The sequence below is a fragment of the Muscardinus avellanarius genome, assembly GCF_963383645.1.
Source record: "Muscardinus avellanarius genome assembly, chromosome: 10".
NCBI classification, from domain to species: Eukaryota; Metazoa; Chordata; class Mammalia; order Rodentia; family Gliridae; genus Muscardinus; species Muscardinus avellanarius.
Window position 1 is genome coordinate 67,474,566 of NC_137796.1, and position 14,836 is coordinate 67,489,401.

Below are 14,836 nucleotides of genomic sequence, written 5' to 3' on the forward strand. Positions count from 1 at the left end.
AAGTGCCCATTTGGCTTAAGTTTTTTTGAGATAGATTTGGGTCCCATGTGCTTTTAAAATAAACCTGCCAGTATGTTAGTATCATTTTGAATCTCAACCTTATTATTTTGTTTAGAAACAGGATATCACTCACTTTCCGAGCATCTCCTCTCGGTAAGTTTCTTAGAGTCTCCCTAGGTTGTTGAGGCTGGTCTTGAACCAGTGATCCTCCCGTCTACGTCTCCCAAGTACTGAGGTTCCAGGAGTGTGCCACCACATCTGACTGAGGGCCCTGTTTCTCAGTGACAGTGATGTAGTACTGAGTCTCCTTTGGAATCACTTACGTCATGAGCACTGGCATTTCTTAAGCTGATTTTCCTTGTAGTTTCCTGTTCCTTGAAGCCAAGCACCCTGACACAGTGCTGCTGTCTAAGGCTGGAAGAAGATGATAGGCCGCAGAACTCTGCACCGACAGCCCAAGTTGTTGTCTATAATACATGTCCGCTTTGGTCATCTGCAGACTCACTGCAGAGCTGTGATGGCCAAAGCTCTTCTCTCTCTACAATCTGACTGGATTTACCAGAATGTGCAAGAGTTAAAATATTCCACTCTGGATGGAATGGGCCTCAGCTTGCTGTGTCTGCCTTGTGGAGGACAGATGGTACAGAGGCCGGTGTGGGGCAGGCAAGAACCCAGGCAAGAGAAAGAGCAGCTCACACAGTGCTGGGGATGGAAATGGAGAAGAGATTTGGGCTACATGTGGGTGGTAAAGCTGGCAGATTATTTTTTAGGCTTTAAAATACCTTTTATTGGTGCAACGTAATTATCATAGTGAGATTCAAAGTGATACGAACATTCTGACAGGTTTCTTTCAAAAGCAAATATAATCCAAACCTAGCTTAAATAAGCTTAAGCAAAATGGAAACTTCTAGATTGTGTAGCTGGAAAACATGGGGGAAGTTACTGAAGGAAAGAAAGAAAACTAAAATTACTGAAGGAAAGAAAGGAAAGGGGAAACGAGGTAACTGGAAGCACCGGGAATCCACACTTTGAAATCTCTGTCTCTCCCTCCTTCCTCTTCTCTCTGTCTCTTTATCTCTCCCCATATCCATCTCCTAAAGAGTTTCATTTCCCCAAGATCTGTGCTCGTAATGGCAGCACGCATCTCATCTGTCCTCTGGAACTTCGCTCACAAATACATTTTCACTTGTGTTTGTAAAACCATTTCATTAGTATTGACATTATCCAAAAAGAGTGTGGATACCATGAATTATAAAAATGGAAATGGAGCTGAGCATGGTGTGGCATGCACGTAATCCCAATACTTGGGAAACTGAGATAGGAGGATCACATGTTCCAGGCTAGCCTCAGCAATTTAGTGAGACTCTGTCTCAAAATAAAAATAAAATAGGTCTGGGAGTGCAAATTGGAGGTAGAATATCCATGGCTTTAATCCCCAGTACTACAACAAACAAACAAACAGGAATGTAATCACCATATGACCAAGATATACCACTCCTTGATATCTTTCCACAGGAACTGAAGTCACACTACTATAGTGATATACACATATTTACAGAGCACAATTTACAATAGCCATAATTTTATGGACTTAATCTAGGTGTCTGTCAACAAATGAATGGACAAAGAAAATATGGTATACAAACAGTGAAATTTTATTTAGCCATGAAGAAGAACAAAATTATGTCATTGCCGGAAAATGGGTGAAACCAGAGAATATTATGCTAAGTGAACTTAGCCAGTCTCAGAAAGTGAAGGGTCATATGTTTTCTCTCAGATGTGGAAATTAGAGAGAAAATAGGAAATAAAAGGGACTTCAGATAAATGAGGACAGATTCTAATATAATAGTGGAAGGGGGTGAGACTTGATGAAGAAAAAGGTTCAAATAGTGCTGTGTACATGTACAGAATTACCAACACCAATCTTAACACGTGCAGGGGGAGAGGAAGAGGGTGGCATCCAGAATGGAACAAAACAAGGTGCCGTGTGCATGTATGTTTATCTCTCACTCTGAGCCTCATTATGGTATATAATTACAAGGCACCAATAAAAATATATTTAAAAATTTGAACACAGTGAACCCTTAAAAGTATTTTCTATGAGCACATTCATATACTCACCACCTCGATTCTGCAATTAGCATTTCACTCTACCTGCTCTATCATGTAGCTTTCCATCTACCCATCCCTCTACATACCAGTAAGTCCATCTTATTTTTTTATGCATTTCAAAGTAAGTTGCAGTTACCAATATGCTCTCTCCCAGCACGTCAGCATTCCCACCAATATTTAAAGTTCAATATTTCTCACAGCCTGTTGGAGGAGAGTACTATGTCCTATGTATTTGGAGTGAAATGCATAGATCTTCAAGATAAAATTGGCAAGTTTTTACAAGGGTGTACACCTATGGAGCCCACATCTCTTTCAGGAAATAGGTTGTTTCCATCACCCCAAGGAGCTTTCTCATGTTTCTTCTCAGGGGGTTGATTGTTCCGATTTTCTGAACATGTATTAGGTTTAACCTGTTCTAAAATTCTCCCTGAATGGAATAACAGAGTACACAGGATTCGTTCCCTAATCTTGTTTTTGAAACACATCCATAGCTTTTCATGGATTCTGATTCCTTTTTTTTTTCTTTTGTCTGAAAGATAACCCATTGTAAGGACGTATCACCATTTTTTATCTATTCTCTTATTGAGAGTCATCTGGACTGTTTTCAGCATTTTTGTTACATGAATAAAGCTGAAATTACCATCTTTTTTTTTTTTTTGGTGGTGGTGGTACTGGGGTTCCTGGAAGCCCTTCTACCTCCAGGCTACACTCCCAGATATATATATATATATATATATATATATATATATATATATATATATATATATATTTTTTTTTTTTTTTTTTTTTTTTGAAACAGGGTATCTTAAGCCAGCACAGCTGGCTTTGAACCTGTGCGATCCTCCTGTCTGCGCATCCAAAGCCCGGGGATTACAAGCCTGCACCACCACGCCCGGCAGTAAAGCTATTTAAAAGATGGTAATTTCAGCCAGGCGTGGTGGCTCACTCTTGTAATCCCCATGCTTGGGAGGTGGAGATAGGAGGATCTCACAGGTTCAAAGGCAGCCGCACTGGCTTAAGACACCCTGTTTCCAAATAAAAAAGTATAAAAATAGGACTGGGAGTGTAGCCCGGAAGTAGAAGGGTTTCCAGGAACCCCAGTACCACACACACAAAAAATAGCTTTACTGGGGCATAACATACATATCATACAATACACATATTGTAAATGTGCAATGCAGTTACTTTCAGCAACGGTCATCACTATAATTTAGTTTGAAATATTTCCAGCATCCTAAATTCCCTTAAGCTCATGTGCAGTACATTACACCTCCCTACACTAGTTGCAAAACCACTGATTTGCTTTTTGTCTCTATCAATTTGTCCTTTCAGGACATTTTCTATAAATAAATTTTCACAACTGACAGGGTTTTCTTGCTTCTTTAGCACAATTTATTTCCTTCCTTCTTCCCTTCCTTCCTTCCTTCCTTCCTTCCTTCCTTCCTTCCTTTCTTCCTTCCTTCCCTCCCTCCCTTTTTCTTTCTTTCCTTTATTTTTCTCTGTGGTTCTGGGGATTGAACCCAAGGACATCATACCTCTGAGCTATGCCTCCAACGCTATTTTTTTATTTTTTTGAAACAGTGTCTCACTGAGTTGCTGGGCCTTGCTAAGTTGCTGAGCCTGACTTTGAACCTGCTATCCTCCTGTCTTAGCCTCCCAAGTACTGGGATAACAGGCATGCGCCACCATGACTGGATGAGCATAACAACTTTGAGGTTCATCATACTGTAGCATGCATTGATATTTAGTTATTTTCATTGCCAAATAATTTTGTTCTTTTATCAGCGGGTACACATTTGGATGGCTTCTAGCTTTTGTCTATTACGTATAATACGGTCATGGCCATTTGTGTTCAAGTGCTTGTGTGTTCATAGGTTTTAATTTCTCTTGGGCAAGCTCCTGGGTGTGGGATCACTGGGTCATATGTTAAGCTTATATAGAAATAGAAGGAAACTACCATCAGCAGCCAACAATTTCAGAAGCTGTCAAAGAGATTATTTCAAAATAACTGTATGCTTCTAAAACCCCTCTTTTGGTGCATGAGAGGTCCATCTTACTCATAAGTTTAAGGCATACCAAGTTCCAGCTTTAAAATTTGATGTGTCTTGTGGTTGCAATTCCTGATAAGATCTCTGCATGCTCATCTGCATTCACTTTTCTTGGGGAAAAGTAGCGAGGTGTAGACTTGCTGGGTCACAGGACAGGAATATGTTGCACATTATAAGGAACTGCCAACCTCAGTGGTAGAATGCAGAAGTAAATCATTGTGTATGATGTGGAATAACAGGTACCCATAAGAAGGAATGAACTTCCACTGTCAGCCACAGCACGGGGAAATATAAATATGTTTGAACTACAGGAATGGGGGTATCTAGAGACTCTATTTCAAAATAAAAAGCGTTGGGGTATAACTTGGGGGTAAAACACCCCTGGGTTCAACCTCCAGTACTGCCAAAAAAAAAAAAAAACGTTTAGGAGGCAGTAAACAAGAAGTGGTGTTAGATATAGAGAGTTGACCGTGTATCTGATGCAATAAATATGTTCTTTCATCTCATTCCCTCCCATGCTCTGGGGCCAGGGACATGCAAGCTTGGATGACCTGGGCGCCCTGTGTAGGGCGACTGAAATCAGAGCAGAGGGTAGAGTTTCTTTGTGCATCATAATCTCAGGAAGTGTGTCAGGGTGTAACAGTTCTTGGAAGTGTACAAATCTGTTTTTCTAGTTGATATTTAACACTAAAACCTGATTGGCAAAAGTGGTCTCCTCCACCCAGATGGATACAAGAGTTGCTATGGTTTAATCCAAACAGGAAACTCTAGGTTGAGACAAATCAAAGCTGTCTCCCAGATTCTATAGGGGATTTCTTCCACCACTCCGCAGATACTGAAATTCATAGATGTTCAAGTCCCATATATAAAATGCCATACTATTTGTATAGAACATACATACATCCTCCTGTATATTTTATTTTATTTTTTGTGGTACTGGGGATAGAACCCAGGGACATTTTACCTCTGAGCTACACCCCGGCCTTATTTTTTATTCTTTATGTTTTTTGTGTGGTACTGAGGGTGGAACCTAGGGGCTTTTCTACCTCTGGACTATACTCCTAGACCTATTTTATACTTTATTTGGTAACAGGGTCTCACTAAGTTGCTGAGAGCCTCACTAAGTAGCTGAGGCTGGCTTCAAACCTGTGCGATCCTCCTGTCTCAGCCTCCCAAGCACTGGGATTACAAATGTGCAGCATCACGGCCAGCTATTCTTTTTTTTTTTTTTTTTTGGTGGTACTGGGGTTCCTGGAAGCCCTTCTACCTTCAGGCTACACTCCCAGACCTATTTTTACATTTTCATTTTGGAAACAGGGTCTCCTAAGCCAGCCAGCGCGGCTGGCTTCGAACCTGCGCGATACTCCTGTCTCCGCCTCCCAAGCGCGGGGATTACAAGCGTGCGCCACCACGCCCGGCGCTATTCTTTATTTTTTGAAACAGGGTTTCACTGAGTTACAAAGAGCCTCATTAAGTAGGAGCTGAGGCTGTCTTCGAACCATGATCCTCTTGTCTCAGCCTCCCAAACGCTGGGATTACAAGCATGTGCCACCACACCTAGCTTACTCCTATTTATTTATTTATTTATTTATTGGTGGTACCGGGGTTCCTGGAAACCCTTCTACCTCCAGGCTACACTCCCAGACCTATTTTTATACTTTTTTTTTCCTTTGGTAGTACTGGGGTTCCTGGAAGCCCTTCTACCTCTGGGCTACACTCCCAGATCTATTTTATACTTTTTTTTATTTTTGGAAACAGGGTCTCTTAAGACAGCGAGGCTGGCTTCGAACCTGCGCGATCCCCCTGTCTCCGCCTCCCAAGCTCGGGGATTACAAGCGTGCAACACCACGCCCAGCGTCTCCTATATATTTTAAATCCTTAGATTACTTACAATAGATTGGTGTATGGAAATACCAAAATTTTTAAGTTGGTTTTATATCCTGCTACTTTACTAAAACAATCACCTATGGAAGTCTTCTGGTTGAGTTTTTGGGATCTTCTAAGTAAAAGATCATGTCATCAGCAAAGATAGTTTCAATTCTTTCCCTATTTGTATTCCTTTGATTCCTTTTTTATGCCTTATTGCTGAGGCTAGACTTTTGAGTACTGTGTTGAATAGGAGTGGTGACCTTAGTCATCCTTGTCTTATTTCTGATCTTAAGGGAAATTCTCCCATTCATAATGATGTTGGTTTTGGGTTTATGATATATAGCCTTTACGATGCTGAGGTAGTTTCCTTCTATTTCTAATTTCCTCTGTATTTTTCTCATGAAAGGGTATTGGATTTTGTCAAATGCTTTTTCTGCATCTATTGAGATAATCAAGTGGTTTTTGTCCTTAGCACTATTAATGTGGTGAATTCAATAGACAATATGATGCACATGCTATGTAAACGGTTGTGATAATGAATTGCTTAAGGAGTAATGACAAGAAAAACTCTGTATGTTCAGTACAGATGAAATATTTTCCCTGAATACTTACTTTCTCTCTGCAGTTGGCAAATACAGTAACACAGAAAAGAAAAAGACAGGGAGTTCATGGACAGGATAAGTCAATCTTGTGAGTACCCTGAAAAGGGGAAAATAAGACCTACTCTATCACATTCTAAGCAAACCTAAACTGCTTGTGTACCCTGCATGAGTCTGGCTGACTTGAAACCTGGTCTCCTACTTTCTTCATGGTGGTCCATCCCAAATGACTCCAGGCTGCTTCCTCAGACATACAGGGTACCTACCTACCTGTGCAATTGCTTTTCCTGTTGTCAGGAATACCCGTCTCTGTGATCCCTCACCTCAGCCGGTCTCTGTTCTGATATCACCTCTTAAGATAGATCTTCTGTGGTCTGTCCACACCTGAAGCTCACTCAGTCAATGGGGCCCCATTCCAACTGTGCTCCTTCACTAACTCATTTATTATTATTAGCAAATTTATTTATTTTTTAATACTTTTGTTAGTGCATTGTAATTATACATGATAGTGAGGTGCAAAATAATAGAAATATACATGCGCACAGAACTTGGTGTGTTTCCTCAGATCCCACCTGCTTCCCTTCTTTCCTCTCTCCCGGTACATGATAGTGAGATTGGCAGTGATACTTTCATATATGACATCGCATTATTTGAACTGTTGCCTTCACCATGTCTTCCTTTGTCCCTCCCTCATCTCCCCCCATCCCTTCCACTAGCCTACTGACGTTTCTCTTCATCTATCTAAAGTTGCTTTTCTTTCCTATTTTCTTTTAGCTTCCACCTATGAGAACCTTCCACACATGCTTGTAAAATAAAGTTGCTGTCCTTTGGTGAAAAGCACCGTGTGCTCATCATTAAAGTTGTGGTACACATGAAGCCCATTTCAGCAAATTCCTTTTTTTTTTTTGTGGTACTGGGGTTCCTGGAAGCCCTTCTACCTCCGGGCTACACTCCCAGACCTATTTTATATTTTTGAAACAGGGTCTCTTACGACAGCGTGGCTGGCTTCGAACCTGCGCGATCCTCCTGTCTCCACCTCCCAAGCGTGGGGATTACAAGCGTGCGCCACCACACCCGGCATTTCAGCAAATTCTTCACTGATATTTTCTGCTCTAGGGCCCTGACAAGGTCCAAACCATAATGGAGTCCATGGGGTCAAAGTTATTTCCTGGAGGTCAGCAATTGACCTCCAGGAAATAACTTTGGTTACGTGTCAGCAGCAGAGTTATGTCCCCATTGGAGAACAGCCTCAGTCAGTTTTGAGAACGACCGAATACAAGCACTTGATTGCACTACAGTCGTTGCCTCCTTCAGAAGCCTTGGACAAGTCGTCCTCCCTGCCTTTCTTTAGAACTGGATTGACATCTGAAAATTTGCAGGTCTCCATTGATCAAAGAGAGCACAAGGCCACCTGGTGAAGGAAATGCTACAAACCAGGACAAGTGTAAAATTGTTCCACAAAACCGTTCCCTTCTTGAAAATGACCTTAAAAATGCAGTATTTTCTTTCTGACCAAAGGAAGCAAGTGGCAATTCAAATCTGCCCAACTCTGAGTTGCTGCCCTTTCCCCAGAGTTTATACAGTCAAGTTAACCATCTGCGCCTGGGACATAACGCCAAGTGGAAAACCTCTCCAAGCCCCATGAAGGCCTGGTCTGTGTTGCAATGGAAGAACAGACTATTTGCTCTGACTTGGAAAAGATTCTTTCCAAAAATATGGAACTGATGAAAAAGAAACTTACAGAGTTTGTTGACCAGCAAATATATAAACTCCAGGAGCACATAGATAATAAGATTGCTTTGATAATGGACTTGTTGCAAAATCCTAACTTCCTGTCTGCTGGGAGGCCTCTAAGACATTATGACTCTGGAGAAAGACTTTCTAACGGAGAAAGATAAGTGCTCAGCATATAGATTGTACTGCAGATATTTATAATAAAGCCAAATCCCAAAGATGTTTATGAAAAGCAAGTATTTAATGCCCTTTGAAGGATTGTTGTCATACATAAAGTGACCTCAGTGTTCATTTTTCATTTTTACTGCCCTCCTTATTATTGTAAATTCAGTACTATATGCTAAGAGTTAACATGATATGATCATAAGTTATTTTTGTTTACAATACTTTTCACTTGCAGATTTATGTGTATACCTTGTGTTGCTTAAATGTTTAAGGATTTCTAATCCAGTTCATTTGTTTGTATTGCATATTATACGTGTGTTTGAATTTCTTATTTATACAGACACCTTAATTTATAATCTTAGTAGTATGAAAAATAGTGCTTAGAGCATATCGTATTTTTTTCTTTTTATAGTTGTTCTTGGAAAATTGTATATTTGGAATCTAATTTAGATCAATAATTTGTCTTTTGTATTGCTCATCTGAGATAATGAATAAAACACCATGTTTGGTATGTGTAAAATTAGTTTACACTGAGGCTGTTAAGGCTGTTTGTTACAGTGTGGCTATAGATATGAAAGTGAATATCAAAAATAGCCAATTCCAGCGTGACGTGGTGGTGAACGCTTGTAATCCTAGTACTTAAGAGGCTGAAATAGAGGGTTAACAGGTTCACAACCAGCCTCAGCAATTTGTGAGGCCCTCTACTACTTAGGGAAACCCTGTTTCAAAATAAAGAATAAAATGGGTCTGGATATGTAGCTCAGAGGTAGAATGCCCTACAGTTCTATACCAAGGAATGCAATAAACAAACAAACAAACAAACAAAAAACCAGTCAATTCCTCTTCAGGATTACTACTTTGGGTTTGACATCTCACATAAAATAGGAGCTTTCGGACTTCCGGGAAGATGGCGACCGATAAAAGCAGCATTTACAAGTCCCGCTAATACTCGATCTCTATTACCACAAAATCAGTGCTTTCCATAGCCAGAAAACACTATCAGCAGAGAAGTAAAAACCACAAATAGAAGGGACAGTGAAAAAGTAGAACAACCAGAGACCAGAAAAGAAACCCGCATTGTGGTGGTGGACGCCACACTGGTGCCATCTTCCCTCACAGCACCAGCGTCCAGAGAAGAAAGGTAAACAAGGAGCTGAAGTGAGCAGCTGTAGATCATTCGGGTGTAATTCAGCAGTTTTTTCAGTGCAAAGAACGTCTAAAACTCCCAGTGGCAAAACTCATCACACCCTCCAGGGACTCAGAATGAAGCTCAAAATCAGAAAAGAAATACGCCAGCCTCATGGCCAAGGGTGTGGCAGCAGCACCATATTGTCAGCAGCAGCGGAGAGTTCACTATGCCCATGACAGCTCCAGATCAGTGCACTCAAAAACCATAAGTGAAATTGAGGCCCCTAAAGGAGAAATCCCAGCACTGCACCCCCAGGGACTTGCGCAGCTTTGATAATCTTTCTGGGTCTGAGATTTTTCAGTCCAACCCAGTGAAGGAGTAGCAGTGGCAGAGACACCACACCCTAGTCACAGATCCCTGTGGGAAAACACCCAGCCTGGCACCCCCACGGTCTTGCGCAGCCTCGATTAACTCCCTGGGTCTGAGACTTTGTGATACAACCCAGTAAAGGAGTAGTGGCAGCTGAGATTACCACAGACTCAAGATCCAGAGCACCCAAAGTGAAGTCTTAGTGATGCAGGGAAGAACCCAAAGAAGGCACAAACTTCTGAAATCATGGGAAAGAGGAATAACAATGAAGCAATGAATGCCCACAACCCCACAACATCAGAACCTGATAACACAGAAATTAGGAGATCTCCAGAACATCAAATCAGGAATATAATTGTAAAAATAATACAGGAACTTTGAAAAGAACTTAGAGAGAGTTTAAAAGAAATAAAGGATGCAATCATTGAAATAAAGGCAACAATTCAAACTATAAACAATCAATTAGACCACATGGAGAATAGAATCTTGCTCCAAGAAGATAATCTCTCCAAAAACAAACGCATAGTTTATAATTTAGGGGGAAACAAAATCCCCGAGAGCAGGAATTTGACATTGAAGAAATATGGGCCCATTTCTTTTTTTGTGGTACTGGGGTTCCTGGAAACCCTTCTACCTTTGGGCTACACTCCCAGACATATTTTTATACTTTTTAATTTGGAAACAGGGTCTTTTAAGCCAGCACAGCTGACTTCGAACCTGCACGATCCTCCTGTCTCTGCCTCCCAAGCGCGGGATTACAAGCATGCGCCACCACTATATGGGCCCATTTTAAGAGAGCTAACCTAAGAATAACTGGAATAGAGGAGGGAAAAGAAGGCGAATCCAAAGGGATCAATAATCTCTTCAAGGAAGTAATAGCAGAAAAATTTCCAAACATAGAGCAAGAGGTGGATACACAGTTCCAGGAAACTTATTTTTTTTTTTAAGATTTAAAGAAGTTTATTAAAAAGATAGAAATACAGAAGATAGTTACAGCCCCATGCAAGAATGGTATGGTGGGGGTGGTTCAAATGAATGCCCCACCAAAGATACAACATGTGGAGCAGACTTTTTATACATGATACCCTCCATCTTGGTCACGTAATTCTGACGTAGTAAAAACCCTGTAAGGTTCCTCCCCTTAACCTGTAAGGTACCTCCCCACGCCAAGGTGTGTTTAACAAAGGTCAATCCCCTCCTCCCATCCTAGCTAGATTATTATGTAGGTCTGTCTTTAGAAAGAGGAAGTCCTAGATCCCCTCTCCTATGGACTTGCTAATTACTTTTAGCTAAGTCAATCTAAATTTCAATAGCTGTTTGCTTCCTGACCGAAACCAAGACCAAGTCTTCCTTTCCCCAGGTCTGCCATGTTGAAACAATTATTTTTGGAATATATCTATTCATAATCAGAGCTTTCTCAAATCTTCCTATGCCATTCACAATACTGGTACATTCTCCCCTCTGTCTAGTAACTTCCTGACACCTTTCAGGCCAAAGGTAGATACAAAAAATACATTTTGACTTTTACAATTTTACAAACATTTAACAGGAGCTCAATTTCCATTAATTTTTCCCTAATTTCTATCACATGAATGTACCCTTTAGCAAAGGAATAAGGACGTCGAGTCAGTCATAAACTGCTTCTAGCTGAACAGGGATGAAGTTGGGGGCTCCAGCTTTAGGGTAACATTTATGTAGGGTGGTGGTGAGGGAGTCAGATGGGTGAGTATGTCTCTATGGCCCTCCAAAGGGCTTTGAAAGATGTCTTTGTCAGGTTCTGTCTGTAACACCATCTGAAGTCTGAAAACTTCAACCCTATGAGAGGACACGCACAATACATGTTAACCAAGAAAACCTAAACATAGCACTTAAATGAGAAATTAAAACCTGTTTTGCTGACTTAGGCTGAAACACACAAAAGTGGGATGTATTTAGTTTATTTTGCACCATGTGAATCCAGAAATTAATACTGTGGAGACTTGAAAGAGGCTTTGGGGTAATTTGAATAAAGATTTTAGAGGATTTTTTATATATCATTAGGGTACTGTTTTTGAATTTTTAATGCACTTATAGGTGCCAGTACCTAGTATAATGGCTTGAGGTAGAATTTTAAAAATTGGTATTAAAAGGCTTTGACTGATCTGTTAAATTTTTAAATCTTGACTGTTGAGCTATATGAGAAAATATTGTTTTTGTATCTTTTACCCATATTACCAGTCCTATGGGAGAACTATGATTTGCCCAGCACTGTAATATTAAGGAATTTTCTATTGCCACTGTGTCATTACTGTAGCTAGAGGCTATAAGATAGCATCCTTGCCAGGCGTGGTGGCACACGCTTGTAATCCCCGCACTTGGGAGGCTGAGACAAGAGGATTGCACAGGTTCGAAGACAGCCTCAACTACTTAGTGAGGCTCTCAGCAACTTAGTGAGACCCTGTTTCCAAATAAAATATAAAATAGGTCTGGGAGTATAGCCTGGAGGTAGAAAGCCTCTGGGTTCCACCCCCAGTACCACACACACACACACACACACACACACACACACACACAAAGATAGCATCCATTAGCAATTGAACATGCAACAATTGGAAAAAGACCAAAAATGAACTGCCTCATTGTTTAATTAATCCAGAAAAATGAGTAAAATTAAGAAAAGTGAAAAGACACAAATTTGAGTCCCTGTATAATCTTGGAACTTAATGGTCTTAACTCTGTTGAAGACAAACTTAACCACATAATTTAGAAACTATGGGCCAAACATAAGTTTAAATAAAATGGCGTACAGAGGTCTAAATAGAGGTAGACTTACTAGAAACCTACTTCATTTTAATAATCCATCTTCATCACATATACAAACAAACATTGTACAAACACTTTACAGTTTGCTTTAACCCTCTGATTTTCTTAACCTGGTCCTTTCTTTCCCATTTGGGACAATCTTAGGATAAGCCTTACAACAAACATTTTACAAATGCTTTATAGTTTGCTCTTTTTAATCTCACAAAACTTCCTTTCTCTGTGTTTACCAAAATATAAAGAAATACATCTATAGACTCTCTACATCTGTCTTTTGTTGTTACATACAAGCAAACCAAAAGGCCATACCATTTAATAATGTTGTTTAGATAACAGCAATTTTTAAAAACCCACTTAAAATTCTTAAGTGTTATTTTAAACCTCATGAGGCTAAGAGCTTTCTAAGGCATTGTATTTTGCATTTCCCCAATTTAATAATGAATTATAAGACACTAGGTAAATATCACTAGCACCTTAAAACCTTAATTTTGCAAGAGGAATAAAATTAAAGACAATGGATATCATATTTAATCACCTTAAAACTGTATTATAAATTACTACAGAAAACCAGGACATCAGATAAACATCACTAGTGTCTAAAACATTAATTTTCTCAAAGAAGAAAATAACTTTATTTAATCACATCTCACAGGGGTCTAATTGGACAGCTTTTCTGAAGTTACCATTTTAGCTAAGACTGAGATAAAAAAAAATCTTTGAGCAATAACTTTAGTGCAGCCAGCAAAAGGAAAAAAAAAAAAAACTTTTGGTTTCCTGACATTATATCTCCTTGTTACCAGAGGAGCTGAAATCTCTGGTATGGCTAAGAATGGCAGAATGGAAGATTACCTGGATGCAGCAGGCTGAATCCTGAGTAAAAAGATGGTTTAGGGCTAGCCTGATATGCCCCCCAGCCTGGCTAAGCTTTTGGACCTTGGGCCAGGAAAGAAGGGCAATGCCTTAAATCAGGCCTTGGAGATCTCACTGTGATCACCTAAGGCTCTTTAGTCTTAACTCAGGTGGTGGGAGTTGGGAGGAATCATTGGGAACCTAGGTCTGGGGACCCCAGTTCCCTCCGGTACTGGGGGCACTCAGCCATTTAATGGTCCCCCTTGTCCTATGAGCCAGGCCTTGGAAGGCCCTTTTTGGCCTCATGGTTGAAGGCAGTTATGTCAGAGATGCCCTTGCTCTCCACCCCTAAAGACTTGAGTCTAGGCTTCTGTGCTCGGCCAGAGTTCCTTCATGGTTTTTACCCATCTGTCTTTCCCTTTTCAAGTCCCTGTTAAACCGAATTGGCAGCCTGCCATCTGCGGATGGCCTCCCTTCTACCGGGTAAAGAATTAACCAAGAATGCCAGCATGTATTGTTTGACTTAGTGATATAGCTTTATATTCAGCCCTTAAAAGAAAACTGTGTATGAACAGATTGTACAGACAGATCAAACTCTAAACTCTCCCTTCCCACACTACTGTAGCCAAGCCTCCCACAATTGTTTCAACCCTGCAATCATTAAAGAAATCTGGGTAGTCTCAAAGGTTAAAGGACAGCTGAAGATAACCTAATCCCATCTATCTTTCCTCCTTTTTACAAAATAGATCTAGTTGCTGAATAGTGTTATAACTTAAATTTCCCTGAAGGGGCCAGATTTCTCCATCCCCCAGCACATACTGTGGCCCTACTCGGGTGCAGAGAAATATGAGATCTTTCTCCCTTTCTTGACCTCTGGAGATGCTTACCCATTCAGGCTTCCAATAGCTGCTGGGGACTACGAACTGCCATAGTTCACAGACCAACAGGGTGCACATGGCCGCAGTTGCTAATGGCCACACTTCCTAGACGCTGCCACTAAAAGCAAGCTAGCTTATCTCCCTAGAACCTGTTTTCAACTACAGAAAAAAACCTCACTACCATTTTAGAAATGGGGCTGGCTAGCATCTCCTGTTTAGGGAGCTTTCTGAAGGTGGGCCATGGGCATTTCTTTTTAGATTTAACTTTGTATAGGGCATTTAAAA

The 14,836-nt window shown here is 40.5% G+C and overlaps 1 pseudogene across 1 annotated transcript; it reads left to right on the plus strand.

The window, feature by feature from the left end:
- The first annotated feature begins 517 nt into the window (after positions 1 to 517).
- On the plus strand, positions 518 to 8,526 carry LOC308268659 (ATPase PAAT-like; annotated as a pseudogene). Its single transcript has 2 exons — positions 518 to 640; positions 7,745 to 8,526. The product of its transcript is annotated as an ATPase PAAT-like (transcript).
- Positions 8,527 to 14,836: the final 6,310 nt, after the last annotated feature.